Raw genomic sequence first — 14,352 nt, 5'->3', positions numbered from 1 at the left:
CCTGCAAACACACTGCAATCAAAACAATACACTATTCGTGCGGTTAAAGTATCAGCCCGTCTTCTATAAACCGCTTGTCGTCAGCTCGAGTCTGTCCCAGCTGACTTCGGACGAGAAACGGGATACACCCTGGGCTGGTCGCCAGGAAATCGCATGGCACGTAGACCAAAAAAAACATTCACACATATGGCCAATTTAGAGTCTTTAATTAACCTAACATGCGTGTTTTCGGAATGTGGGAGGATGCTGGCATAGCAGCAGTCTAGCCTGTGGCGGCCGTCAGACGCACGTGTACATTTAGATCAACTTTCTGCCACCAAATTGTCACTCCGCCAGACGCATACCCAAGGACACTCCCTCTTGGCGCAAGCCGGTCTGCCAAACTGGCAGACACAAGCAGCGAGTCTTGTGCATGCACGAAAATGAGAATCTGCCAGCATTTGCGCCCGGCCACATAAGCGCGGTCTACGAAAATGTAACCCTCGTTTGAGCTTTTCTTTTTTTAAATGTAAAGTCAATTAAAAATTAAAACGAGGCAATAAACAGAAATGTTGCGTCAGTTCTGAATCATCTCAGCTGTCTTTGGCCCCTCGTCCTCTGAGAGGCAGCTTCTATGTTCACCCTTGTTTTGTCTCTTCAACTTTTGTTGCTAACCGGAGGTGGCTATTCCGCAGTAGTTTCAGCAAAGCGCCTAAAGCCCGAGGAAACAAGTGCACGGCAAATGATTGACACCCGTGTGTCACACCTTGATTGGTTGTTTTTCACTGGGCGTGGTGGTTTCTTCAAGCTTAAATTAAATCCAGAGAGGAATAATTTTCTTCGCAGGTCATTTTACTGATGTACTACTGTCAGGTTCATACTGACAGTTTAAAAAAATCTGACAAAGGGATCTTTTTTTAAAAATTGCAAACAGCCCTTTATTAAATGCAGAAACGTGTGTTACTTCCCATCACTGTCCATACACAAGGCAAACATAAATATTGAACTTTTTCTTATTCCCCCCACCCCCCAAAATCTATCGGGGCATTTGTGCACTGCCGTTTTCCCGCCCCTGGCCTAGTTTTGCTGCTGTTGAACTGACGTCGCTGTGGTCAAACGTCGTGTCATGTCCCTTTAATTCTGCCGGCATTCCGGAGGATTTATGCAACTGTGGCCCGCTGCAGTCCCTTGCTCCGCCGCTAGAGAGCAGCTCTGAGCCTCGCGACGAGCCCTCCGCCACAGCCGAGGCAGCCTGCTCTCTTCTGACCCGCATTCGGCCGCACAGGCACGGGGGAGGACGCAGCGCGCACACACCGACCGTGGCAGTTGGCGGAGGGAAGTGGGCCACTGGGAGAGGCTCGGACGCCTTTTTGAGACGGTAAATGCTGCTCCTGTCGCTTTCACTTCCACGTATTTGTTCTGCGTTTTTCTTCACGTCGTCGGCGTGGCTGAATTGTTGACGGTTCTTCAGGCGGCCGCGCAGCTCATAGTGGAGCCTGGTGAGTGTCGGTCCTATCCGGGGTCCACCTAATATCACGTCCAGTGAGGGCGACGGTGCAAGGTGAGCGAGCGCTGTCCTCACGTCAACCCGGCCGGCCGGCCTGTCTATTCCCTGGACGCTAACGTGACCCATACGTGAACGTATAGAAGCGTGTAAAACGTACAGGAACTCAGTCTGCCTCCGACTGTGTGCTACCTCAACGCTTTGAGACCTTTATGGATACAAAGTACAGTGGGTTTTTTTAAGATTACGTGATATTGTGTTTTGCCTTAAAAATGGCTGAACGTGTTGCCTTTATGGAAGATGGGACATTGTGCCTCTCACGAATGCGTCGCTATAATGTCATGCAGTCCAGCGACAACAAGTCTCCGTACTGTATAGATGGCCGATTTGTTGACAGTGTTCCGAAAAGTATGTTTTTGCGCTTCACACGTGTCATTTGTGTGCAAATATGATAGCCATAGAATAGTAATGTACAAGTATTGCATCGGAACACTTGATATGCTGTAACATAAAGCTGTCATCTTCATTATGCCAAACTACTTTACTGTACATAACTGTACACAACTGACCACAGCATTATGGCCACGTGACCCTTGCACCGCTGTGATAAATACTGACAGCTGTTATTAATAATACCTCATTTAGGCTCTTTCAACACCTTGAGACCAGTAGTGCATACAAAGTACCCGGTGTTGTTTGCAAGATGGTTTTGTCATTGTGTTTTGCCTTAAAAATGGTTGAACGAGTTGCCTCGTTCAGGACAACTGGACATAGTGTACCTCAGTCGTGAATCGCCGCAATTTATAGCAGTCCAGCAACGGCCCGTCCGTCCATCCATCCATTTTCTTCCACATTTCCGAGGTCAGGTCGCGGGGGCAGTAGCTTCAGCAGGGACGCCCAGACTTCCCTCTCCCCAGCCACTTCACCAGCTCTTCCGGGGGGCATCCCGAGGCGTTCCCAGGCCAGCCCGGAGACATAGTCTCTCCGGCGTGTCCCGGGTCATCCCCGGGGTCTCCTCCCGGCGGGACGTGCCCGGAATACCTCACCGGGGAGGCGTCCGAATCAGATGCCCCGGCCGCCTCATCCGGCTCCTCTCGATGCGGAGGAGCAGCGGCTCTACTCTGAGATCCTCCCGGATGACCGAGCTTCTCGCCCGTTCTCTCAGGGAGGGCCCGGACACCCTGCGGAGGAAACTCCTTTCGGCCGCTCGTATCCGCGATCTTGTTCTTTCGGTCACGACCCACAGCTCGTGACCGTAGGTGAGGGGAGGAACGTAGCTCGACAGGTAAATTGAGACCTTAGCCTTTCGACTTAACTCCTTCTTCACCACAATGGACCGACGCAAAGCCCGAATCACTGCAGACGCCGCACCGATCCGCCTGTCGATCTCCCGTTCCGTTCTTCCCTCACTCGTGAACAAGACCCCAAGATTGCTCCACTTGGGGCAGGATCTCATCCCCGACCTGGAGAGGGCACGCCGCCCTTCTTTTTCCTTCTTTAGTGTCCAACCTGGCACACATGTCATCATACGCCTCTTGTTTGGCCTTTGCCACCTCTACCTTCGCCTTACGTCACATCTCAATGTATTCCTTTCGCCTCTCCTCGGTCCTCTCAGTGTCCCACGTCTTCTTTGCTAACCTCTTTCCTTGTCTGATATCCTGTACTGTGAAGTTCCACCACCAAGTCTCCTCTTCTTTCCTGCCAGAAGATACGCCAAGTACTCTCCTGCCTGCCTCTCTGATCATCCTTGGCTGTAGTGCTCCAATCTTCTGGAAGCTCCTCCTGTCCACCGAGTGAGTGCCTGTCTCACCTCTTCCAGAAAAGCTGCACAACACTCGTCCTGTCTCAGCTTCCACCACATGGTCCTCTGCTCTGCCTTTGTCTTCTTGTAATCTTCCTTTAGCTTCTCTAAAGTAAATAGTAAGTAAATAACTTTTTTGGTGTTGAATCAAAATAATACATTTACAAACATCTACTTTTACTTTTCAAAACAAGCAACATTTTTGCCTAATTTCTGACAACCAGTAACTGAATTAGAATCAATTTATGGATACAATAAAAGTCAGTTTAATCTACTGCAAAAAAATAATCGTTATTTGGAGCCGTAGTATGAATAACCTGTAATGGACTTGGAGTTGAACCAGAAGCAGCCTCAGAAGTGTGTATCAAACTAGTAGCCCTTCGCACAAATCAGTAGCCAAGAAGTAGCTATTGCTTAATTGTTGTTTATTTGGTTATGTTTAATCATTCAACAATACCAAATAAACAACAATAATTGGTTTATAAACAGTAAACAAGTGATTTTGCAAGAAACCTTAATGCGAAATATATTTTTTGAATCCGATTAATCGTTGGAATAATCGGTAGTAAAAGTGATTCGAAAAATATTCGATAGTGACTGCCCTAGTTGGAGTGCACATAACTGATTATCCCAAAATCTTTTTTTCATGTGGCCTTAATCAACTTGTGAGGGGTCAAATTAGTTTATTTTGGGGGGGATACTGAGTTGATCGTGAGCATTAGTTTTACATCAAAACCATTTCTATGTGGGAAAACAACCATGAGTCTATCTGAAGACAAAGTCGCTTTCGTGCCATTCAATCTAAACATCTGGCTCATGACTGTTTGACATCATAAAGATTGCCAACAGTTACCTGAGCTATGTGAAGAACTGTATCTTGCCTGCAGCTCTCAGAAGATGCGGTGGCCAAAAGATTGTGAGCACATCCGGTGCACTGTACCAAAAGGTCATGCTGTGATATGTCCTGATTGGACCAAATATGATACGTTGGACACCAAAAGTAAAGCTCCTGGACAGCACGCATAACAAGTGGGATCTCATTAACCTTCTTTCTTCCACATTTGCATGATCCAGGGAGCTCGCTCTGAAAGACAGAGAGAGATTCATTGTGCAATCGCTGACCATGGGTAAACAACTCTATTTGACAGGTAGTCATAGTAATACTAACACATTGATGAAGAAATTTCTTGGTAAGGGTTGACTTCCCAGATTTTCACATCTGTTCTGAACGAAATGGTAATATGCAAGTATGGTATCGGAACAGCTCTGGAGCTACTGTATTGTAATATTATGACAAAGCCAAACCACAATACTGTAGAAACCGGACACCACTCACCACAAGATTATGACCAGTTGGTCCTTGCACCACTCTGATAAATACCGAGAGCCGTTATTAATAATTGGCATACCTCATTTAGCTACATGAGTAAATTACAAATATTAGTATGATGCATGGTTTTTTATAAACCAGTGCAAGTGCAATTATGAACACATTGTGAAATGAATGTTTCTCCGATAGTGTCAATCAAAACTGAGCATTAATTATTTTTTGTGCTTTCTGTGTCTCTCTATGTCTGTCTGTATGTCTCTCTGTGTGTATGTGTCTAATCTCTGTCATCTATCATGTGGCCGTTGGATACTAAATGGTGTTTATTAAATTATGTGGATTTGGCTGTGCTGAGAGGAGTTTTGTCCATGACAGCAACATGAACGTTCACGGTTCACCATCTCAAATCATTCTGCAAAATGGTCAGTAAAACACTACGTAGATGGCTGTGAGTGAGTATAGTCTTCACCTCGTCAGGATATACTGTAGAAAAGGTCTGTTGGTGTACATTTTAGTACAGTAATGCATTTCTTGATTAACGACACTCACTTCCACATTTCCCTAGCCTATGTGTGGACAAAATGTACAAAAGCTGGAATGCTTGTACTACTTCAATAGGCTTGATATGAGTCATGCATGTTATACAGCATGAAGTAATAAATGTGAGTCACACATTTGAGGTCCATTGCTACATTTTATTGCATCCTGACCACAGGGAACACTGCAGCACAGTCGTCGTGACATACAAGGCTGACATACAAGATATATTGTATTGTTCATATCTGCATAGCCCAATAACAGGAACTGTTTATTATGGATATGGCATTTTCCCTCAATGGTAAACGTCAATGACACACAGAGCAAATGAAAGCCATAGTTTGCACATTACACTGTAGAAAAACCTCAAAATATAGAGAGCTTTGATGTCTAACATGAATACACTTGAAACCGTAAACTCTCCCTCTATAGTGCAGAGGTCAACTACAATATAAAATTACTTATGGCATGTTAAAGTATAAATTGCAAAGCATACCACCAGGCTACTTTGTTATTAATATGTTTTACAAGATACAAAGTACCTTTATCGTCAATTCTTCAATATGCGTAACACATGCAGAGGATGGGAAAAATTACTCCTCACAATTAGAAAGTTGCTCCTCAAATGAAGAAATGATGAGCAAATTTGCTCCTCAAAGAAAAAAAAAAGAAATTCTTTCGTGGGGGGGGGGGGGGCTGGGTCGTAGAGGATTGTGTGGTTTGCATGGGGGGTGTCCGGGTTGTGGGTAAAGCAGCACAATCATCCCAGGCCTAAATGTCAAGTAACACTGAACAGGCAAATTAAGCCTAGCTTTGAAGTCAATCAGAAGGTGGATGCACATTTTAAGTGTTAAATGTGATTGTGTTTACTTTTGAATAAAGTCTCAGCAGCTGCATTGACACATTCCCTTTTGACCGAAACGTGGCTAAATGCTCGTTTACGTTGCCCCAATTTCTACGCTATCCGGAGGGAACAATCATTTGCTCTCTGATAGGTTGTCAGTCCGTACTGGAGTCTCAGTTCGATTATCTTGTGTGTTTTGACCTCCGAGTTTAGTGGATATATTTGGTCCAAGCTTGTGTTTTATTTGAAAGTGCTACTTAATGTGCCCGCTTATACTGTATTAAAGCCACCGTGTTGCAACGTATCAGACGCAACGATTTTGTGCTGGTTTCTGGAAGAATAGAAAGGTACTGGTCCTTCCGTTCATTTTTTAAAACTGTGTTTTCTGAGTCAACTTTCCAAACTTCGGAACAAGCCATGCCGTGTCATGTCTTAAATGCTGCAAATCTCTTCTGTTAAACAGACAGTTTGATTGGCTCATTGTGGTCACATGATCACAACAAGAGCTACTGTAATACTGAATGTAGCCAAAGGCTGAAAATCGAAAGCCGAGACACAGAAAGACATTAACAATCAATCAAGCTTTATTTGTAACCACTTTTCATACAAAAAATGCAACACAACGATTTACATAGATTAAAATCTAAAAATAAATCAAACTTGCCAATTCTTAATTATAAAACTGCTAATTATTGATAATATTGCATTTATGGCTATGACTGCAGAGCTGTCAACCTATCGAAATTCGCTTCCAGAACAATTTGTCTGAACTTCCATGTTTTTTAAAATGTCAAAAACATTACCAACGGGGCAGTTATTGCAGTATATTATGTAAAAGGGTAAAGACATTCTGCATACTGTTCCGTTCCACAACATAATAACTCTATAATCAGAATTGTTATTAAATGATGGCTTCAATAGACGAAGAAGAAGAAGAAGAAGAAGAACTATCTTTATTGTCATGAACATGCATGCATGCACCCAAATTTTGTTCTCTGCATTTTACGCATCACAGTGAACACACACACTTGTTGGTGGAGCACACAGCAGCTTAAGCGTCCTTGTATCAACTTTTCAATGGCGGCCTCATTTGCAGCCACATGTCTTCCGCGCTCAAATGATGCAAATTTTTCTATCGTAGGAATAATAAAGGGTATATTATAAAGATGTATTGTATGAACATACTTTTAAATTCTAGGTTCATTTTCTCAGGGGATGTAGCAGCGGTGACATATTAATTCATTGACGGTAGCTGTTTAACGTTATCGTATATTGCCGTATTTTCCTCGATAAATGTACTAATTTGCTCTTCGACGTTGGCTAATATCCACTATAACGCGGATGCAGCCAGACAAGTGACGAGTGTACTGTACCACCCAATTGCTTATTTTGGTGTTTTGCAACTTCATGTAATAGCTTAGCGATTAGCATGGTGCGCCATCTGTCCCGTCTTGTCCTCTGTCCTTTGGTATTATGGTACTTGTCTAAAAGTGTAGTTTATTTACTGTCTTCGAGGTGATGATTACTGACTTAATGCTGCATTGACAGCAGACGTGAGGCACACATTCGCCTCCGCGGCTCGGCGTCGTATTTAGTCCCGTTAGCTCGTAGGTATCTGGGGCAGCGCTAAATGGGATGCAACAGGCATTTCTCCCACAGTGGAAGGTAGCGAGGTTGGCAAAAATAGGAACGCTGCGTTTGTGCTAGTAGCCACTAGCATGATGACGGAAAAGCCACGCGGTTCCCATAATTCATCGTGACATGCAAATGAGAATTATTACCCAAAAAAAGTTATCACTGTGTGTTTCTGTTATGTATCTGTTATTTAACATTTATGCTTATTTTACAAGGCACATCCGCCTCACAGTTCTTAGGACCTGGGTTCAAATCTGGCCTCCCGTGTGTGCAGTTTGCATGTTCTCCCCGTGCCTGCGTGGGTTTTCTCTGGGTATTCCCATTTCCTCCGACTTTCCCAAAACATGCATGGTAGGTTAATTGAAAACTCTAAATTGCCGTAGGTGTGAATGTCTGTCTATATGTGTCCTGTGATTGGTTGGCGTCCAGTTCAGGGTGTACCCCGTCTCTCGCTCAGTCAGCTGCGATAGGCTCTAGCACGCCCGCAACCCTAGTGACGGTAAGAGGGACGCAAAATGGATGGATGGATGCTTATTTCACATTTATGGTTGATTTATGGCGCTATGGCACTATGTCATTATCAAACCGTGAGTGTCGCGTGTGTATGATAAAGTGACCTCCCAGTCAATTCAACTGGAAAGTCAGCAAAGCTCTACAGGGCATTGCTTGTTAATGGTAAAGAATTCTTTACTATGATGTGTGCACACTCACCCGCTGGCTTTCAGTGATCAACATGTGACATGTTATGCACGAGACATGTTATTTCGGTGAAAAAATGTACTTTTGGGCTATTTTCAGTGCACCCATCCATCCATCCATTTTCTTTTACTGCTTATCCTTACTCGGGTCGCGGGCTGCTGGAGCCTATCCCAGCTATCTTCGGGCAGGAGGCGGGCTACACCCTGAACCGGTCGCCAGCCATTCGCAGTGTTTTCGGTGCATCGCTAGAAAAAAAAAAAGGCTGCATTGATGCACGTACTTCCTTTATTTAACAGCAATTAACTGTGGGTTGACCTGGTCCAGACCCGGAACGCGGTTCACCATTTAAAGATACCCCGCCTTAAAGGTTCCACTGTACAATAAATTGCTGTCGACTGCTTTTTCTTTGGCTATTTTGGTACCATGTGAAATGACATGTTCTCTTACAAACATTTACAGTATTCTCTCTCTGTCCTTCATTTGTCCTTTCACTTAGGTTTCCCTTCCAAAATAATGAAGTTAAACAGTATCAATATTGTGCTTCTTTCTTTTGTTCCGTTGCGCCGTTTTGTGTCTCTGATGTCAACCACAGCACTCTAGAGGGCTGACAAATGCATTTGTTCATGTGTCTAACCTAATCTCCCACATGCTCCTGTTCAAATGATCGCAGATCTGAAGCAAATCCTTTCTATCAAAGTACTTCAAGGCAAATTATAGTGGTTGTATTCTTTTTTTGTTCCGAGACAAAAAATGTGATCTTATCAACAACAGCTCGCATAACATTTCTGCCAAACTTAATCTCACTGTAGCAACCGAATAGTCCTGAAATTGTTATTATTAGCTGACTTTGCGCAGACACATTACAAATAACCTCTAAACTGGAATACTGATGAGGTTGTACAATTTCGAACCAAAATTTGCCTCTAAATGCTTAAAAATCCAGATTTCGCTCACCATTGTTGATGACATTATGTGACGCCTTTTTATGTCTTTTTTATGATTTTTACCGTTACGCCGTTGCAGATGACCACAGTCAAAGATAGGAGGAAACCTGATGATAATGAAATGAAAATGGAACTCGTGGTTACGTAAGAAAACATTCATCTTTTCCCTGGCTGTTCAGCACAACATATCTAATTCAAGACAGTAAACGAAAATAAAACTCTTCTTTAACAGGAAGAAACCTTTAGAAAACCAATTAAAAATACACCCCAGAGTAGAGATCTCCCTCACATACACACCTGTGTCAGGAGCTTCCACAACGGGTAGTGGTCCAAAGATTACTTTAAAAGGACAGACTCCTTGCTTTGAATGACCTTCTCCAGGAAGGGTGAGGTCTTTATTGATCCCTTCAGGCAGTCCATCTAGTTCAGTAAAGCCTGCACAGTGACTTTTTAAAGGGTATTTTCTGGCAGCAAGCTGTTGTAACAGTGATTGGCGGTCAGGGCTACCATGTATTTCTCTGCTGGCCTAGACACGATCAGAAGCACTGAACGTATTCCCAGCGGTCTTTTCTCTTCATTTTGGAGCGTTTCTCATGGCTGCACTGCTTCTAGTAGCCTACACGTGGATGTTCAAATTTGTCCAATCAGATTTGAGCTTCTATGTGTTGTCACATCAATCAAATCTGCCCAGGGCGTTCAAAATCAATAGTGCGAGCCGATGTGACTTCAACTATGTAGTACAGTATTAGCCAAGAAACTGTTTATTTGCCCAGTCAGTTTTCCAATTTTTCTTCACAGTGCCAGAGGGCTGGCGCTCGATGACGTTATCACTTTTCCGTCCGCTGATTGGTTGGTAGAGCGAAACTTATTTCATCCAACTTTGACTGGCAAAATCCTCGGTGGTGTTCTACGCACTTTAATACATTTAATAATCAGCATCTGGTCAATTGGGTGTATTTTATTTACAAACCCATATTCCAATGAAGTTGGAACATTGTGTAAAATGTAAATAAAAACAGAATACAATGATTTGTTACACTGGAGCAAGTAAGTCATTTTGTAGCACTGTAATTCAAAGGCTAACATTATAGAGATTAGTGACATCTGCTCATTTTACAAGATAACTGGGAAAAAAAGAAAATGCTTGTCAGGGTTACAATAAATGCATAAAGGAAATGAGCACCGGCTGACTCGAGATGCCTGGAATTTGGTACACCAGAACTTGTTTCGACCACTATATGTTTTATAGACCAATTAAAGTACTGTGAAAAGAAGTTTAAAGGGGACATATTTTGCCAAACCAACTTCTCTAGTCTTTGGGATGTAATATTGTCTCTATGGTGCCTCAGTCAACATGTAAAATATGCATTAAAATGTTCCATGCATTCCTGAGCTCCAGACTCTTTTCTGCCGAGAGGCCTGAATTCAGGTTATTCGAATTGAGCTTATCTGCTTCACTAGCAAAGATCTCCGCCTTCCCTTCCCTTTCCACTCCAGAGCCAGCTCTGTCAACATAACAAAAACCTGTGCTCTCACAAGTGGGTCTTCTACATTGAGGGAACCAACCAGAGGAAAAAGGGCGGTCCTAGCCAAATAAAGCCATACAAAACTGGGTCAAACAGAAGTCAGTAGCTGTCAGTGGGACCTTTTCTGAACATTGGTATGACAAAACAAAGGTGTTTTTTTTTTTTTTTTTAAATTATAAATGAAATTGACACTTTTATACTAAATCCAGGCGGCACGGTGGGCGACTGGTCAGCACATCTGCCTCACAGTTCTGAGGACAAGGGTTCAAATCCCGGCCTCGCCTGTGTGGAGTTTGCATGTTCTCCCCGTGTCTGCGTGGGTTTTCTCTGGGCACTCCGGTTTCCTCCCACATCTCAAAGACGTGCGTGGTAGGTTGATTGAAGACTAGAAATCGTCCGTAGGTGTGAATGTGAGTGCGAATGGCTGTTTGTCTATATGTATTTTGCGATTGGCTGACGACCGGTTCAGGGTGTACCCCGCCTCTCGCCCAAAGATAGCTGGGATAGGCTCCAGTACGCCCGCAACCCGCGTGAGGATAAGCGGTACAGAAAATGGATGGATGGAGGGATACTAAATGCATGTTAGAGAGTCACTCAGTGGAGGTCTAAATAGCCAAAATACGGGACCTTTTAACTAGTGACATTCAGCAAGCTCCTGGAGTGATTTATGTACAGTTGTAATGTGTTTCACTTGTTTGAGTGCTACTCAGGCATCAGCTGAAGGAGTTGCGTTTTTTTCTTTTTTTCAGACCGGAAATTTCACCATTGTACTGCAACCATGAATTAAAACAGAACGTTGCTCTTGAAGGCCTTTTTTAAACGGCTTTATTATTGACTTTGTGTAAGAGTGACAGCACAGCCGAGCACAGGTTTAATTTATATTCTCATTACCATCTATATTCTTATAGTTGTGTGGAGAGGAAATGAGTGCAGATCAACAGCTGATCGTCAATTAAGTGGCTGCAAATTGTCGCAGAAACATTGTATTGCAAATAAAAGCCCGCATTACCATGTACATTGACTTGAGTGAAAGAGGATACGCCACCAATTTGCCACAGATGTCACCTGAGCCCTGTTGAAGGTGATTCTGGCACATTGTCAGGTGTATTACAACCCAAATGCTATTACTGTCCCAGTAAGTACCAATTACTGTATACATCTTACATGACATGTCGTAACAATGACAATACGACACAATATTATATTATCGGTCGTTGTCTGTCCATGTTTTATTTGACATTAAAACGGTTTATTTTGTTGTTGTTTTCATCACGTCGTTGTGAAGTTTTAGTATAATATTTGAAATCTACAGACTAGACTATAGTTCAGTAGATGGCTAAATGGAGTAGAGACAAAATACAGTACAACCTGACTCTGAAAGTCAGCTACGGGTAAACCTGATGTTTGTTTAGTAATTTATTTGTTTTTATTTAGTTCCTCTGAAGGATTTGCTAAGCTTGCAAGGTGAAAGTTCCCCTGAAATCTGAGCTGTGTGATTTTACCTGACCTAGAGTCTGAGCATTCAGATTGTTACTTATCGAGTAAAACAAGGACGCTCACTGTTCTTTTCTTTTTCCAGAAACTATATGGGTGAGATTTGTCAGGAGGCAGAGGTTGTACATGATGAGAAAGTGAAATTCACTTGCATGCTTGCGCGGCACTCATCAGTGAACAAGACGGTTTAAAAATGAGCCCTGTAATTCTGAGCCCACTGTAGCCGTTTCTGCTTGTGAGCATTGCTTCCCCAAGATCAAGCTTCTAGAGGATCCTACACATCTAACAGCTTCAAATACCTTTTAATGGGCTACCAGCTGCTTAATTCAATCTATTTTTATGGCACACGCTTTTCGGCATCCTTCCGGGCACCCGTGGCCCAATGCTTAAGATCATTACCTACCACCGTGGGGGACATAGGTTCAAGACCCCGACCTGACCATCCGCCAACATCCCCCAGACTCATGGCTGTGGTGTCCTTGAGCAAGACACTGATACCCCAAATTGTTCCCCGGGCGCTTCAGCTGCCCCCTTCTCCAGTGTGTTCCGCTAACAAGTCTGTGTGGGTTCACTATGATGGATAAAATGCAGAGAACACATTTCATGTACATGCATGTATGCTTCATGACAATGAAGTTGCTTCTTGTTCTTCTTCTTCTTGATCCCATGTTGCTTGAAAATGTAATCTGCTTCATAATGTGGAACGTCCTTCCTCAGTAGTTTATCCTCTTATTGGGTTCACCTGGCAAACTAATTTTCACAAGTCTCTGAGATTGATTTTAGCGATCCAAAGAGGCCTGAGACGCAATACCATCCATGAGTAGAATTGAATTATTTTTTTTTAAAAATCTTTATGGCATTTAAATACAATTTGTGTGATAATTTAGAATGCAGTGTAGCCATTTTATCAGTTTTATTTCAACTAAAATTTTTTATTATTTTTTATATGAATGCCTGATAAAAAAGAAAAAGCATGATCACATATATGTTGCAATAAAATGTCATGTAGCTCTCACAATTAAGTGTTAAAGAAATTAACATACCATGTTTTGTAATGACAGCATCTTGGGCAACTCTGTGTGTGTAGTCAAACAGATATATTCATGTTGGCCTTTATACTTCCAACTGTTTAGGTTTACAAATTAGAAATAATTTTGCTAAGTCATTCCCACTACAAATGAATTTATGTAAAAGGATGGCCAACTGGTCAGCACATCTGCCTCACAGTTCTGAGGACCAGGGTTCAAATAACGGCCTCGGCTGTGTGGAGTTTGCATGTTCTCCCCGTGTCTGCGTGGGTTTACTCCGGGCACTCCTGTTTCCTCCCACATCTCAAAGACATGCATGCTAGATTGATTGAAGACTCTAAATTGCCCGAAGGTGTGAATGTGACTGCGAATGGTTGTTTGTTTATATGTACCCTGTGATTGGCTGGCAACCAGTTCAACGTGTACCCCGCCTCTCGCCCGAAGACAGCTGGGATAGGCTCCAGCACGCCCACGACCCACGTGAGGATATGCGGTGCGGAAAATGGATGGATGGCTATATGTAGAAGGCAAAATACAATGCTATATCATGAAGATCAGCATACAAAAATGTTTTATTTAGCTGTCTGTTTGATTTTGGTTGGCATAATGTTTGGCATACGCACATACAAAAGAAGATTATCTACCCAAATTGGGTTTCTGATTTCTGAAACATTGTGTCCTTCTATTGCTTGCTATTGGGGAAGACATATAGATAAACTAAAGTGAGGTTATAAAAATCTTCCCAGAGGTGACACCAAGGAGAGCGTTTCTGTGAAGTAGCTGAACAATCAGAATCATCTTTATTTTGCCAAGTATGTCCAAAAAACTTTGACTCCGATAGTTGGAGCCGCTCTAGTATGACAACAGACAGTCAAATGACACAGAACACTTTGAGACATAAAGACATTGAGAAAAACAGTCACTGAGCAATAAAGGGTCGCTAGTTATCTGGTAATGCCAGTACTATATATATATATATATATATATATTCCCCACAAGAGGGGTCAGAAAAGCTGCCAAACAATGTTGACAAG

The 14,352-nt window shown here is 42.9% G+C and overlaps 1 protein-coding gene across 9 annotated transcripts in view; it reads left to right on the top strand.

Annotated features, from left to right (window-relative positions):
* Positions 1-1,244: 1,244 nt before the first annotated feature.
* LOC133414588 (thyroid hormone receptor alpha) overlaps positions 1,245-14,352 on the top strand; it is a 69,296-nt gene continuing 56,188 nt past the window's right edge. For 5 of the 9 annotated variants that reach the window (XM_061700055.1, XM_061700053.1, XM_061700059.1 and 2 more), the window contains exon 1: positions 1,245-1,357. The gene's annotated coding sequence lies outside the window, so the exon portion shown is untranslated. Of the gene's footprint in view, positions 1,358-1,524; positions 1,541-3,188; positions 3,277-14,352 lie in introns of those variants that run through there. The other 4 variants (XM_061700054.1, XM_061700049.1, XM_061700050.1 and 1 more) reach the window with 3 other exon arrangements.

The sequence above is a fragment of the Phycodurus eques genome, chromosome 16, assembly GCF_024500275.1.
Source record: "Phycodurus eques isolate BA_2022a chromosome 16, UOR_Pequ_1.1, whole genome shotgun sequence".
NCBI lineage: Eukaryota > Metazoa > Chordata > Actinopteri > Syngnathiformes > Syngnathidae > Phycodurus > Phycodurus eques.
This window is presented reverse-complemented; position numbering and strand designations above follow the sequence as displayed.